This window comes from Bidens hawaiensis, unplaced genomic scaffold, assembly GCF_021521415.1.
Source record: "Bidens hawaiensis isolate Kalapana, Puna unplaced genomic scaffold, B.hawaiensis_p1.1 tig00005806_1, whole genome shotgun sequence".
Lineage (NCBI taxonomy): Eukaryota > Viridiplantae > Streptophyta > Magnoliopsida > Asterales > Asteraceae > Bidens > Bidens hawaiensis.
The window spans coordinates 235590-252483 of record NW_027491382.1 but is presented as its reverse complement, the minus strand read 5'-3'; the positions used below and the strand labels follow the sequence as shown (position 1 = coordinate 252483).

The following is a 16894-nucleotide window of genomic DNA, read 5'->3' as shown; positions in this document are numbered from 1 at the left end:
GCTTGGTAGGCCTACAATTTGATTCAGACCTAGGTAGACGTTTTTCTCCATCCAAAGTTAGTTAAGTTAGTTTTCCGTTAAGTTTTCTATTTTTGGTAAGTTTTGTCAGTCAGCTAAGTAGTTCAGTTAAGTATTTAAAAATCAAAAACCAATATAATATTATTTTAAGGTAAGTCTTGTCTAGGGTTAGTGATCTTTAGCGTTCTAACGTGTCCACGTGTTCGATACTCGGACTTCCTAAGTCTATTCTACTTGCGATCGGTACACTTGCCGGTTGTGTGTGGTTTTAGGATTTTCGTTTTAATATTAAAGCTTAGTTGTGAGGGTCATTATTATAGGGTTATTAGACACACATCAAACTTTGACCCGAAGACCCACTTTGACCACTTCTCGATTGTTGAAATTGACTTTGACAGCCTTGATTGTTGTATTGTTGGTGTGGAACATAATTTCCTTGATTCCCTTGGAAATTTGGATTGGATTGAGTAGCCGGATTCCCATAAAGAAATTTGGGATGATTTTTCAACCCGGGGTGGTAAATGTTTGAATTCATGTTATAATTTTAACCACCTCCCCCTTGACTTTGAAGTGCATTCACCTCCTCCACTTGTACTTGTCCCACCATACACACATCTGATACATGGCCCAACTCATTAAAATTTGTACAAACATCAATTCTTTGGTTAGTGGTTTGTACTCCTACATCTTTTACGGCATGGACTTGCGGTCTTCCAATTGCCGGCCTTGCTCTCCTTGCGGTTTGAGCCTTTCTCTTTGATGTGACCGACATTTACTCCAAGAATGCCCAATCATCGTGTTCATAATTGGTACCGAATGTACCATTTGTGATTGAAATTAAATCCCGCTCATCTTCCGTATTCAACCCCTCATGAAAAGCATTTAACAACTCCCAAAGAGCAATGCCATGGTGAGGACAATTCTTGATCATCATATTGAATCGCTCAAATGCTTCATGAAACATCTCACCCGATTGTTGTTGAAAGCTTCTCAAACTTCGTCTGGCATCATTTGTCTTTTGGGCCGTGTAAAACTCTTCCAAAAACCTTTTTTGCATCTCGGCCCAAGTGTAAATTGATGCGGAAGGCAAAGTGTAGAACCATCTCTTTGTCTTATCTTCTAACGAGAATTGGAATAAAACAAACTTAACCTTATCCCGTGAAAAGCCTTGACCCCTGATCATGTTGCACATAGAATCATATGCCTCTAAGTGAAAATAAGGTTCTTCGGTTGTTAAACCCTTGTACTTGGGTAAACTTTGGAGTGCGTTGGTTCTAACCTCAAATGTTCTTCCATTTTGATTTTGAGGAATGACCACCGGAGATGGGTTATTGGTGATGATCGATCGAAAATGAGCTTCAATTGCCCTAACCATTTCTCTTTCATGACGTCTTGGTACCCCCAGTGGTACTCTCGGTTGGCCCATTTGTCGGAAAACGGGCCTTTGTTGAAATTGCGGTTGGGGATTTGGTTGTTGAAATTGAGGTTGTTGATAATGTAGTTGTTGTGGAACTTGTTGCAATGGTTGTGGTTCTGTACTTGATTGATATTCGGGCCACCCCATTGTTGCGGTTGAAGTTCGGGTCCATACCCAAACTGCCCTTGCACCCTCAATTGATTCCCATCAACTCCACTTGCATATCCTTCTTCAAACTCTTCATACCCTTCATTGTTATCGTGATAACGTGGCCCACCAAACGACTGCGGGCCCAACCTAAGACCCAGTGAAGTATGGATGATGGGTGGGTCTTGTGGTAATATGTATGGTTTATTATAAGGTGGGTTTTGTTGAGATTGGAAAGGTGATTGTTGTGGTGTGTTTGATGATTGTCCTTGAATAGGCATGAAGTTGGTTAAAGGTAGAAGGTTAGCTGGTGGTTAAAAGCTGAACACGGTTGAGGTAGGCTCACTTGTAGGGCTTGTAGTGGTAACGGTTTCATTGGGAGGAGGGTTTTCCGGGTTGATGGGTGGTGGCATAGGTGGTACAGATTGACCCGAAGCCATGTTTGTGGTGTCAGTTGTTCGACTGCGTGTGCTTGGTGACCTGATAATCTTATTCTCCCTTTGAAGAATCAGATTCTGACAAGCAGTTCTTTCAATTTCCAGATTAAATGCTAACGGTGAAGAAGACCGCAAGCGTCGCGTATGCATATACCTATAAGTACCTGCACACTAGCACAACCAGTGTAAAACTGACAATAACAATTAAACAAAAACTACAAAAAAATAACACACGTTGCGCTCTACTACTCCCCGGCAACGGCGCCAAAATTTTACGTGAGGTCGAAGACTCACTCAAAAATAAACCAATTACAACTAAATAGATAGCAGTAAGTGGGTGTCGAACACAGAAAGTTTGTGGAATATGTGTTACTAAAGTAGCTTAGCAATTAAACTAATATAAAAGTAAATGACAAAAAGTAATCTTCAAGTTGATTTTGATTGAGTTTTATGAACTAAAATAAACTAGCAAATAAGTTGTACACAACGATTAAACAAGTATTCCTCTTGGAGTTCGGGTTATTACGCAACACTCTTGTTAAAGTTTAATGGATAAACCATAATATCCCGGTTTTTTGTAAATATAATTGTTTGTGATTAATCAAGAACTAAGTACACAGATTCCTAGAACGCGAGGTTGCTACTTGGTAATCAATCAATATGTTTAACCCTAATTCCTTCCACTAAATCTCAATTGTCAACGACACCAAGAACGTATAGATTGCAATTAGGTTTAAACGATATGGACAATTTACAAACAATCACATAAACATCATGATTATCCTAACATAAACAATTAGACAATCAATCCAATGTTCAAGAACAAATAACATAAAGTGCATTGTAAATAACCTTACATCCAAGAGAAATACCAAAGAAATTAGCCACACATGGTTTGGTTGATCATCATTGCTTCAATTGTATTGTTCATAAGAATCAAACACACAAACTAATGATTGTTATCACCAAAAAAATGTCTTGGACTCTAGAAATCGCCCTAGGGTCGTCCTAATTGAAAGATATCTCAAAAAACAACCAAAAACGGCCGAAAAGGTGGCCCAAACTTGGAAGTTATGAGTCGGACCGTGGTCCAAGGTCCAGACCGTGGGCCACGGTCCATCCACGGTGCATAGAATGACCACGGTACGGTGAAAACTGTCATTTTGGAGCTGGGTTGACCGTGGTCCACGGTGTAGACCGTGGGCCACGATGGAGCTTTTGCTCATTTTCTTGTTTTCTTCATATCTTTCTCGTTTCAACTCCGTTTTCTTCGCCGTTTTCGCTCACGTTCTCGTAATTTCATCCTCTACCTCCTCCTACCTGCAAACATATGAGTAACCCTAGTCAAAAAATTCCATGAAATTATGTTGGTTAAGCCAATGCATTTATATCTTTTAACTCGCTTAACGGCTTCCCTACGAGTCACTCGTCAATGCCGACTTTCTTTGGGACTACCTGTGTTGGAGTTACCATGCACTATCTGAAATGGGATAGATAATTCTCGCATCCAACCACTTGATTACTTCGTTTTTCACCACTTCTCTCAAGTTGGGATTCAACCTCCTTTGAGTTTCCCGAGTAGGCTTTGCATCATCCGTGGTGATGATTTTGTGCAAGACTATGGATGGACTAATACCATTTAAATCTGTTATAATCCACCCAATAGCCGCCTTGAAAGCGTTCAACACTTCCAACAACCCTTCTTCTTGAGCCTCATTCAAATTAGAGGCAGTGATAACTGGCAGCGTCTCACCTTCTCCCAAAAATGCATACTTGAGATGACTTGGAAAGTCTTTCAATTCCACCTTGGGAGGACAAATCAATGAGGGTTTAGTATCCGAATTGATTTATGTTGGTAGACTTTCAACCTGATGAGTCCACAGTGGTCTTCTGTCTTGCAATGCCAATGCATCTTGCTTCCTTTCCTCCAACTCCAATGCACAAATGTGAACCTGTTCAGAATCATCATAAACACAAATATCCAACATACCTTCCTCATACTCCTGTGGTACACACCCATCTATAATATCTGCCATAAAACATTCTTCACTAGCCAAAGAATTAGAAATATTAGTAAACACATTTAAACGCATTTTTCTATTTCCGAAGGCCATATCAACTGTACCATACCGGCAATCAATAATAGCATGAGCAGTGTTTCAAAATGGCCGACCCAATATGACATTTTGTTGTTGTGTTGGGTCAACCGACGATTAATACAAAATCAAAAAGTCAACAGGATAATAAAATTCCTCTACTTTACAATAACATCCCGCACTATCCCCCAAGGAAGTTTAGGAGACAAATCAGCCAATACAACTGTGGTCCCAACCCTTTTAGGTGGACCAAAATCGTATTGGTCATACAAACCCCCCGGTAGGATACTCACACCCGCTCCAAGATCCAATAGCGCCCGTGACATTTGAAAGTCACCTACTTGAATGTTGATCAAGGGCGCTCCCGGGTCTTGCAGCTTATGTGGGAGGTCACCCGTAAGAATTGCACTCACTCGTTCAGTTAAATCAACTCGTTTAGGAACTTTTTGTTGTCTTTTCTGAGTACACAATTCTTTTAACAACTTTGCTTAGGTGGGTACTTGATTTATTGCCTCAAGTAAAGGAAGATTAACTTTAACCTATTTGAATGCCTCCCACATCTCCTCATTTTGAGGACCCCGTTTTAAAATCACGTTTTTCTTGCCCGGATCTTGCAAAGCCGAAGGAAATGGAATTGCAACCTCTTCCGCTTCCTTGCTTTTATCATTTAAAATCTCCTTTTGATCCGAATTTTGTTTGAAAACGTGGATGGTTTAGGAGGTTGAATGGGTGAAGATTGTTCATCTTCACTTTCTACCCCCGTCACCTCCTTTACCACACCTTCAACTAATTCTAGCGTGGCATTGATTTTAAACTCCTTTCCACTTCTTAAAACACTTACCTGATTAATCGTCACATTGCGAGAAGTAGTATGAGTGATGTTCACCTTGGCGTCACTCGGGAGTTGATCTTTGTTCTTCTTCAAATTGGATACCTCAGTTGCAAGTTAGCCCATTTGAGTTGTCAATGATTGAATGGCCTTGTCGCGAATTTCATCCTTTTGTACACGAACTTCATCCAACTGATCCTCTTTTGCATCTCTTGTTGCATCATCTTTAATATGTCCATCACTTTATTCCCACTTGATGAACTTTGACCCGAAGACCCACTTTAATTACCACCAGACTGCTGAAATTGACCTTGATTTCCTTGGTTATTCCCACTTTGAACATTTCCTTGATTAAAGTATTGTTGACGAGGAAGAAAATGGGTTTGAGACGTCCCTTGGAAATTAGGATTGAGTTGAGTTGATTGATTTCCATAACGAAAATTTGGATGATTCCTCAACCCGGGGGGTAAGTGTTTGAGTTCATATTATAATTCCAATTACCACCTCCTTGACCTTGAATGGCATTTGCCTCTTCAACTTGCCCTTCCACACCTGGACACGTATCACTAGCATGTCCCAACCCATTACAACTTGTGCACACATCATACACTTGATTAGAAACTTGAGGTGCTTCATTATTAAAGGCATGCACTTGTGGTCTTGTAATAGCCGGCCTTGCTCTTCTTGCTGTTTGAGAATTTCTCTTTTATGTGACCAACATTAGCTCCAAGAATGCCCAATCATCTTGTTCATAATTGGTACCGAATGTACCATTTGTGATTGACATTAAATCTCGCTCGTCTTCCACATTCAACCCCTCATGAAACGCATTTAGCAACTCCCACCAAGCAATTCCATGATGAGGACAATTCTTGATCATCATGTTGAACCTCTTGAATGCTTCATGAAACATTTCACCCGATTGTTGTTGGAAAGATCTCAAACTTCGTCTCGCATCATTAGTCTTTTGGGCTGTATAAAACTCTTCCAAAAACCTTTGTTGCATCTCGGCCCAAGTGTAAATCGATGCGGATGGCAATGTGTAGAACCATCTCTTCGCCTTATCCTCCAAAAAAAATTGAAACAACACCAACTTTACCTCATCCTGTGAAAACCTTGGCCCCCGACCGTGTTGCAAATAGAATCATATGCCTCCAAGTTAAAATAGGGTTCTTCCGTTACAAGACACTTGTACTTCGGTAAACTTTGGAGTGCATTAATTCTAACCTCAAATGTTCTTCCTTGGGGGTTTTGAGGAATAACCACCGGAGATGGGTTATTGGTGATGACCGGTCAAAAATGGGTTTCAATTCCCCTAATCATTTCTCTTGCAGGCCGTCTTGGTACCCCTAATGGCACTCTCGGTTGGCTCATTTGCCTATACATGGGCCTTTGTTGCACATGTTGTTGAAATTGCGGTGAGGCCCACCCCATTGTTGCAAATTCTGTTGCGGTTGTGGTTCGTGTGCATACCCAAATTGCCCTTGAATCCTTAATTGATTCCATCAATTCCACTCGAATATCCCTCCTCAATACTCTTCGTACCCTTCAATATTATCACCAAATCGTGGCCCACCAAACCAATGCGGGCCCGTCCTAAAACCCAATGAGGTATGGATTATGGGTGGGTCTTCCAGTACTGTATATGACTAATTACAAAGTGGGTTTTTTTGAGATTGGAAAGATGATTGTTGTGGTGAGTTTGATGATTGTCCTTGAGTAGGCATGAAGTTGGTCAAGGGTGGAAGGTTAACTGGTGGTTGAAAGCTAAACACTGTTGAGGTGGTTATACTTATGGAGCTTGTAGTGGTAATGGGTTCACAGGATGGTGGGTTTTGTGAATTGATGGGTGGTGGCATTGGCGGTACATTTTGTTCCGAATTGATGGGTGGCATCAGTTGTTCGAATTTGTGTGCTTGGTGACCCAACAATCTTGTTCTCCCTTTGAAGAATCCGATTATGACGAAAAGTTCTCTCAAATTCAGGATCAAATGCTAACGGTGATGAAGACCGCAAGCGTCGTGTATGCATATACCTGTAAGTAACACTAGCACAACCAGTGTAAATCTGACAATAACAATTAAAGAAAAACTAAAAAAATAACACACGTTGCGCACTACTCCCCGGCAATGGTGCCAAAATTTAACGTGAGGTCGAAGACTCGCGTAAAATTAAACCAATTACAACTAACTAGATAGCCGTAAATGGGTATCGAACACGAGGAGTTTGTGGAAAATGTGTTACTAAATAGCTTACAATTAAACTAATATAAATGTAAATGACGAAAAAGTAATTCTCAAGTTGGTTTTGATTTGATTTTATAAACTAAATAACTAAACGAGAGTTGTAAACAATTGATTAAACGAGCATTTCTCTTGGAGTTCGGTTATTACGCAACACTTTTGTTAAAGTTCAATGGAAAAATCATAATATCTTGATTTTGGGTAAGTGTAATTGTTTGTGATTAATCAAGAACTAAGTACTCGGATTCCTAGAACGTGAGGTCGTTACTTGGTAATCAATCAATATATTCTCAACCCTAATTCCTTCTACTAAATCTCAATTGTCAACGACACCAAGAACGTATAGAATGAAATTAGGTTAAAACGATATGGACAAATTACAAACAATCAAACAAACATCATGATTATACTAACATAAACGATTAGATAATCAATCCAAATGCAAGAACGATAAACGTAAAGAGTTTTGTAATAACGTTACAACCAAGAGAAATACCTAAGATTTTAGCTACACATGAGTGAAATCATCATACCAATGTTTAATCCAATGCAATCAAAGATTATGATGTTAATCCTCAATTAGAAACACCCAAAATATTGTTCCAAAGCACCAAAATCCCCCACACCAATTATCTAGTTCGGAATAACCTTCAAAGTATGTCAAAAAGCACTTATAACATAAAATTCGAGTTGTAACTGCCATCAGTGTCAGGGTCCTCCGTAAGCTATGGTGGCCACCGTAGCTTACGGTGGCTTTGAAACCCATTACACCAGAAATGTTCTGTTTACGCCAGTCCTCCTACGCTAGATCCTAACGTAGCTTACGGTGGCTACCGTAAGCTACGGTAGCCTCAATTCCTTATCTCTTATGCTTCTTTGACTTGTTGACTTCTATCTTCAAATCCCAAGTCCTTTGCTCCTCTCCATCATAGTTCCCTTAAATCACCTTTTCTCAGCGCTTGTACCTGCAAACACACATAATATACTGTAGTAACCTAAATCCTTCAATTAACACGTAAACGCACATGTTTTAATTAGATTTACTACACTTAAGGGTGGCTTTACAATCCACCCGTCAATAACCAATTTTACCACTGAACTATAAGATAGTTCTATCATCTCTTCTTCCTGATTGATTGGTACCATTCTGAGTTCTTGCCCTTTTGGTGGTTCAGGTTCAGACTGTTTGTGCAATTGGAGTTTGTTCTTCAGTTTGTGTTCTTTTTAAAGCCTCCAATGCAGCCCTTATTGCCTCATCAACTTCCTTCCTCATTCTCTCTTCTTCTTCTTCTTGTGGTTTCTTCTTCATCTTAATGAGTGTTTTAGGCACCTCTTGATCAATCTCCTCCTCTTCCTCTTCAGCCAACACCCTCTCTCATTCTTGATTTATCAAATTTATCACAGTCTTGACTGATTCAACTTCTACCATATCTGGATCTATTACATCATCCTTCTGAAGTATTTCATATCCAGAAGTTACTTTTGGAGTGGATTTAGGGTGAAGATCTTCTTCTGTCAAAGCAATCCCTTTTCCTTTCTTCATTCTTTTCTCCATTTGTTCTGGGGTTTCTTCTTCTTTATTAGACTCCCCCTCTTCCTGTCCCCCTATTTTGGTGCATCTGACGTCTTCTCAACCTCAGAGTGCTACAGGGTTCGAATCTTCAACAAGGCCTGTTGCAGGGCAGTCTCTAAAGCCTTGTTCCGTACCTCCAGCACTACATTTTTCTCCTTCAGCGTAATGTTCGCAAAATCCAATTCTGCATTTTCTAAAATAAGATCATAGATGTCCGGGCTGGATGGTGGTGTTTCCTAAGTGGGTTTAAAATCTGGTTCAGAGAATGGTTCAGGTGAGGAGGTTTCTAGTGATGGTAGTTTGTAGGATTCAAGTTCTGTAGATAAGGGTTGGGAAGTTTGAATGGACTCGGTATGTATAGGTTCTTGTAGAGGAGGGGTTGGTGTTGAGATATGTGTGTCTTGAGCAGTTTTGCCTGGTGGGGACAGGTGGGGTTGAGACGATTTGGTCTTGAATAGGAGATATAGGTGGAGTTGGAACAAGAGTTTCATTAATTGGTTCAGGCCCTTAATTTATGGTATCAGTTGTGGAAGGAGATGAAGGAATGTTGTCATTAGCAGGCTTGGATTCAAGTGAATCAGTATCATCATTTTGCTCTACAGGGTTTGGTGAATCTGGTGGAGTGATTTTCTTAATGTTGTCAGTGACATTTGATACCACATTGGCTATAAAATCAACTTCATCAATATGCTCAGGTGCCATGTTACTAGGACCCACAACTAGTTCATCAACTGGTTTAGTAACCTCAATTTCTGGTCCTGTATCACCATCTTGATTCTCCATGTGTACATCAGATTCTGCACCTATAAATGTGACCATCTCATTTCCAACAGGAGCTTCCACACGCTCATTCATTTCAGCATTATGACCCAGATCCTCAACATTTTCGGCTTCAAGAGCAATTGGTTCATTGATAGGGTCATTACCAGCACCATCACCTCCATACCCTGATCATTATCATCATCATTTCCACCATCATTTCCTCCAACATTCTCATCATCTTCACCCTCGTCATCATCTTCTTCACTATGTCCTGGGTGTGAATTACATCAATGGCACCCAATGCAGGAACTAGTAACCAAGGGAGAACATCCCAATCATTTTTGTCATCAAACTTGCTCCTGACATCCTATATCCTCTGACATATGTTTGGGTCTTGCAACCTCAATACTTCTCCCGTCAGCTATAGGTTCTGTAAAGACCTATTGATGAGTATCTGTAGAAATCTTGGATACATCAGAAATCTTTGATTCACAGCCTTCTCAGCATTTGAAACCAACCCATTAAAGATGAATCGTGAAAAGTTGAATGGTTGTTGGTATAGAATGGCTACTGTCATTGTTTCTAACTCTCTGCTCAACATAGTCTAAGTCCCTTTCCTTGGAGATAGGGACTGAATCACATGATGTATTAGGAATCGGTAAAGTAGGGGAAAACTTCCCTTTTGAAATTGTCCTTCTTTAACATCCGCTTGATATCCCATAGTTTCTTGGAAGATCCTCAGCAATCTTGGGACCAAATACGATGGCTGCACCTCATGATTGTCATTTAATTGTAATGCCACTCTGATCAATGCTTCAGTGATTTCAATATCTTGATTTAGGACAGAGGCTTCAATCCTCTTCCCATTGACATCATTAACATAAGTGACCGAATTCCAGAAATCAGTGATGTGATTTCTATAAATCGTTGGATTCTCTGTCAAAGCTACCCTCAGGTTGGAATTTTGGAGGAAATTGAGCATGAGCTACAACTACCTGTTCTCATTATCTACCTCCAATTGGGCACACATATTATGTCTCTTTTCGAATTTCATGGCCATCAGTTCTGTAAAGTAGAAGAATAGTCAGTATACATAGATGCATAAACGATAGTCGAGTGTAGTAAGAGAAGAATAGTGTCTTCAGTAACTTTTTCCGTAGTCGTATGCGTACCTCCACAATTAAATTAAACAATCAGTAACCGTTCAATAGAAACCCTAATTTCAAAACTTGGGGTTAAGATAACGATAATCGATATCTTACCAAGGTCGAAACAGAGCTAATGGCTATAATCGAAGTAGTATAACAAATAGATGGTCTGAGTAAGCAGGGGATGAACGAGCAAGAGGGTTTTTCAATTAGGTTTAAAGCGGGAGAGGAAATATGCGAAAAATTTTCTAAGTCCTCCTTTTATACCTAACGTTTGGTTGGAACAGTACTCTTTTGTCGTCTAGTACACGACAGTTGTCATTTAATTCAAATTAGCTGTACCACCCTTGCTCGAGCAAACAACCAAATAACCAGCTGTCTCCCACTGTACTCGAGTACTCATCTTAGAACATGCTCGACGTACAATAAAACTTTGGTTATGAAATGTTCATTTATGGTTTGCTCAAGAGTCAGTATACTCGAGTAAACTTAGAAAATGTTTATCCTTTTGAGATTTTTCAATACAGTATTCGAGTACACCCATGCTCGAGACCCTTAACCAGTATCCAACTTTTCACATAATGTGAAGTCACACACATGCTCGAGTATATGGTCATGCTCGAGATTTTCTCAAATCACTACAACCTTAAGATGCAATCTTAGTATGCTTGTGAGAACAAGCATGCTCGAACAAGTTTTACCAATTTCTAACACTCAACATTTATGCTCGAAGTATATAAGAATTAATCAGTTGATCATTCATACGCGAGACACACTTAGAACAACTCTTACTCGAACATACTTAGATAATCCTGTGAATGCTTATGGTGGTAGAGTACATGCATGCTCGACAACACTTATTCTATCCTTCCAGTTTGTGCTCGAACAATTGAGCCTAGTCTAGCACACACTTTTGCTCGAACTGCTTAACCAAATTTATCCTTCAATTTCTTAAGCTCGAACTCATAACCTTAAGTAGCTAGCACACAACCTTGCTCGAAATACCTAAATCAAATGTATCATTAAATTTCTTAAGCTCGAACTCATGACCTTAAGTATCTAGCACTCAACCTTGCTCGAAATACTTAACAAATTCTTTCCAACTCTCAAGCTCGAATCCTGATGCCAAAGCATTTAACATGCAATCATGCTCGAAATACATAACATCAATTATCATATCATAGTAAGAGCTCAAAAGTAAGATGCATGTAGAAATACATAGACGAATTTAACAGTTCATTTAGCATACTCGAAGCAGTTTATTCACACATACAGGCAGGATTCTTTACTCGAAACACTTAAAGCTTTTCAGATTTGATTTTGAAAACCAACAAATTATTTGCCTATCAGTCTAGACATTTTTCACACAAACTTTGCTCAAATTTCAACACTTCAAAAATTGGGAATTTGGACACTGAGCTAACTCAAGCATTTTAGTCTATGGTGAAGTAAGAGATCAAATTTCAGTTGATGTTTCATTTAAAATGTTTTCATAGAAAGATCTCAACATGGGATCATACTCTTTTGAGCAATGTCACAACACGTCATGGTCAGTATTATTTTAACTTAAGCCAGGTTGACAGCAGGTATACTTAGCATAATTTTCAGTGCTTTCTGTGATACTTATTAATTCCAATTAAGGCATAATATAACAATGGTTATTACTATATTTTCAGGTTGTCTCTAATCTCTACTCAAGGCTTATTTAGCTTTCTCCAAGTCACCCCAAGTTGACTTCAACCCAATGAAGTATGGTCAGTACATTCTAAATCTTAAAATAAACTAAGCTTTACAAAACTTTCAGAAGATAGTTTTTTTTTTTAACTTGTCTTTAGCTCCTTTTTGTAGCTTTAAGCTTTACTTTACTAGACATTCACATTGTATGAATTTTCTTAATAATAATACATTAATTCCTAATTGACCAATACTTCAAGAGGCTTGTGTATGACTGGATAATTACCTTTCTGCCCATCATTCGAGGAGATATGCTAGAGAGCATACCCTATCTTCTAATGTTTAACCACGTCAGACTTAGCAGGATTTAGGTTTATATCACATAGGCAAATACACATTATGGAAAGCTACCATACCATGTCAGTGACTGTACTTCAAGCCTTTTAAACTGATAATTCATGTGTTAGTTGTCTCAAACAGTTTTCTATCATTTCCCAAAGGTTGGATAAAATTTCTATCCAAAAACCTTTAAGCTTCTACAAAGCTTGTAACTGAATAATCTTATCATATCTCCTATGAGATCACCAAAAACAGTTTTGCTTAGTCAAAAACAATTTTAAAGTTTAAAAGCCATTTCTTCAGAGAGTTAATTTTAAAACATGATTTGGAAAAAAAATGTTGTCTTTTAAGAATAGTTGACATGCAAACACTTCAATACTAGCACACAAGTTCAGACAATTCATCCAGACTTGATGAATCTTTCATTCGAGCATACAAGTCTTATCGAGCAAACTTGAAATATGTCATGTCAATGCGTGTGCTCGATGGAAATAACTTGAAATTTATCATTACAATCCATGTGCTCGATGAACTTCATAGAAGTTTCATTCTGCTCGAGTAATAGACATGTGCTCGAAATACTTGGAAAGTTTTCCAAAGCAGGTGTATATGCTCGAGCAGCTGAGACATGTTATCTTTGCTCGAAATACATAGATAAGTCTTCAAGTGGCACTGTTTGTGCCCGAGGAGCAACAAGCATAGATTCATGCTCGAAATACTTAAATCTACAAAAAAATATATCAAGTAAGCACAGATCTAAGTACAGAGGATATCAATCAGTAAATACAAGATATTTTCTCCATAAACAAGTCAAAAATCATGATTCATTCGATCCAAATTATCAGTCAAGCATAGCAACAAATCATTCAAACATTCACAGTGAGTGGTATAGATGGTTAGTAAGCATCTCACTCAAGCACACATCATCAATCAGATTTCATCAGCATTTATCATACCTAGGCATTTTAACAGAAAGTGAAACCTGTTTTTATCTAAAGGTTTGGTAAACAGGTCAGCCAAATTATCAGATGTATCTACCCTTTTCATTTCTATTAAGCCTTTTTCACATCAATCCCTAATAAAGTGATGCCTAATCTTAATGTTCTTAGTTTTAGAATGTTGAACAAGATTCTTAACAATGAACATAACACTAGTATTATCAATTAATATAGGAGTGAGTAAAAAATTTAGACCATAAACCAGCAGTTGATTTTGGATCCATAAAACCTGTGCACAGCATGCAGATGTAGCACTGTATTCAGCTTCAGTAGTTGAGATGGACACAGTAGTCTGCTTCTTGCATTGCCAAGACACCAGCCTGTTTCCAAGAAACTGGAAGCCTCCTGAAGTTGATTTCCTACTCATGTTGCAACCATCATAGTCACTATCTGTGTAGGACATCAAGTCAAAAGAGGGGTTCTTTGGGTACCAAATCCCTAAGTTTGGTTTTCCCTTAAGATATCTAAATATTCTCTTTACTGCCAACATGTGTGAGACCTTGGGGTTAGCTTGAAATCTTGCACAGACACACACAACAAACATAATATCTGGCCTAGATTCTGTTAGATTCATCAATGATCCTATCTTGGCCCTATACTCATGCTGGTCTACTGGCTCCCCCTTTTTATTAGGTACCATCTTCTCATGTGTGTCCATTGGAGTGGACACTGTCTTGTAATCCTGGCACTTGAATTTTTTAAGAATTTCTAGAACATACTTTGATTAATTTATGAAGATGCCATCTGCCTTCTGCTGCACTTGAAGTCCAAGGAAGAAGTTCATTTCTCCCATGGAACTCATTTTGTACTTTGACTTCATCACCTGTTCAATGTCCTTACACATATGTTTATTTGCAGAACCAAAAATGATGTCATCAACATACACTTATACGAGCAGTAGATCTTTCTTCCATTTCTTGTAAAATAGAGTCTTGTCTATAGGCCCACGGCAGAAGCCATTATCCAACAGGTGATGTAGTCCATATAAAGCTTTACTTAGCTTGTACACCTTCCTGGGATGAATTGGATCTTCAAATCCATGTGGTTGTGTCACATACACTTCTTCATCAATCTTCCCATTTAGAAATGCAGACTTGACATCCAATTGATAGACTTTGATGTTCATGGATGCTGCATATGCTAGGAAGATTCTGATTGCTTCTAGTTTTGCAACTGGAGCAAAAACTTCTTCAAAGTTTACTCCTTCATCTTGTAAGCACCTAGAGCAACCAGTCTTGCTTTGTTCTTGATAACAATCCCTCTTTCATCTTTCTTGTTCCTGAAAACTCATTTGGTGCCAATTGCATATTTTCCTCTGGGTTTGTCAACCAAATCCCAAACATGTAAGTCTCTAAACTGATCCAACTCCTCCTGCATAGCTTCCACCCAGCTGTTATCTTTCAAGGCTTGATATATGTTCTTTGGCTCAACTTGGGATAGGAAGCAAGCATAAAGACATATGTTTGCTCTTTCAGAAACACTTCTAGTCACTCTTACATGCAGGTCACCAATTTTGTTTTCTGCAGGATGGTTTCTTACAACAGCGGTAGTCTAAACAACTTGTTGTGCTAAAACTTCTGATTCAAGATTTGTCATATTCATATCATCAGTTTCATTCTGAGGAATTTCTTCAGGTTCACTAGTATCTTGGTGTATAGTGTATGTAGAGGAGGATGCCTCATTAGTTCCAATCTAAAGAGAATCAAACAGAGACTAAAATCTGTCTGTTTGTTCTTGATGAATCTGCTACTGACTCTGCAGTGGTTCACTCTCCACTTCAATGGTGCCTTCATTTGATACTTCAACTACAGATTCTTGATTAGTTACTTCCATCTCAGTTGGTCTACCATTTCCTCTTTCAAAGTTGAATCCATTTTCTTCTGAGGTAACAATTGACCACAAGTTGTCCAAATCAATTTGCTTATGTTTTCCGATCTCTTCAATGCTTGTTCTGTACATGCTGTCATCCATGTCTTCATTGTAGATTTTGAATGATTTGATGATCTTTTCCAAGTAAAAAAACCATTTAGGTCCATCCACATTGTTAAAGTGAATTTCACTGAAGATAATATACGAGGATTCAATCACCACCATGTGCTCCTTGACATAGACTCTGTAAGCCTTTGAGTGGGATGAGTAGCCCACAAAGAAGCATTCCAAAAATTTTGATTGGAATTTGTTGAGATAATCTTTTGTGTTCAGCAGTGAGAATCTACATCCAAAGGGCTTCAAGAACATCACATAAGGTTTTCTTTTGAAGATTATCTCATATGGAGTCTTGTTTTGAGTCTTGTTCAACAGAACCCTGTTTTACATATAGCAAGCAGTGTTGATAGCCTATGCCTAGAAAGTAACTGGCAGATTTGCAACAGCTATCATGGTCCTTGCAGCTTCAATTAATGTTATATTTCTTCTTTCCGCAACACCATTCTACTCGGGAGTTCTTGGAGCACTATATTGTTGAAAGATCCCTTTAGAACCGTAAAATTCTTCCATAAGTCCTTTTTTGAACTCTATTCCACTGTCACTTCTAATCACTTTCACCCTTCTTTCAAGTTGATTCTCCATTTTCAACACATAAGTCTTGATTTTCTCTGGAGTTTCACCCTTGCTTCCCATGAAAAAGACCCATGTAAACCTTGAAAAATTATCAGTTCTAACTAGGCAGAATCTCTTCTTTCCAATGCTAGGAACACTTATAGGACCAAACAGATCTATGTGAAGTAGTTCTAGCACTTCATCAATTGAGTTTATCATTTTGCTCTTTTGGGATGAGTTATGTTGCTTTCCTTTGACACATGATGAACATATTTCCTCTAGTTTGAATTCTCTTGTAGGGAGACCCAAAACATGTTCACCTTTCACCAGCTTGTTTATGTTCTTTAGATTGACATGACACATCTTCCTATGCCACAGTTTTGATTCATTTTCAGAGGCTTTGGAAACAAAACATGAACCACCTCTAGATATTGTAGTATTCATTCTGAGCTCATAGAGATTTCCATTTCTTAGAGCCATCATCATAATCATCTCAGGTGGGATGACAAATTCAGGCTTGAGAATCAAACAATGTTCATCATTAAAAGCCACTTTGTATCCTTTGTCACATACTTGAGAGATGCTGAGTAAGTTATACTGTAGTCCTTCAACATGCAGCACATTCTCAAAGGATACTTTGCCATTGGTGAGAGTGCCTCTTCCTACAATCTTTCC

At 38.7% G+C, this 16894-nt stretch overlaps 1 non-coding gene across 1 annotated transcript; it reads left to right on the top strand.

The window, feature by feature from the left end:
* The first annotated feature begins 920 nt into the window (after positions 1-920).
* On the top strand, positions 921-1026 carry LOC143630756 (small nucleolar RNA R71). The gene has a single exon (XR_013153231.1). It is a non-coding gene; the product is annotated as a small nucleolar RNA R71 (small nucleolar RNA).
* Positions 1027-16894: the final 15868 nt, after the last annotated feature.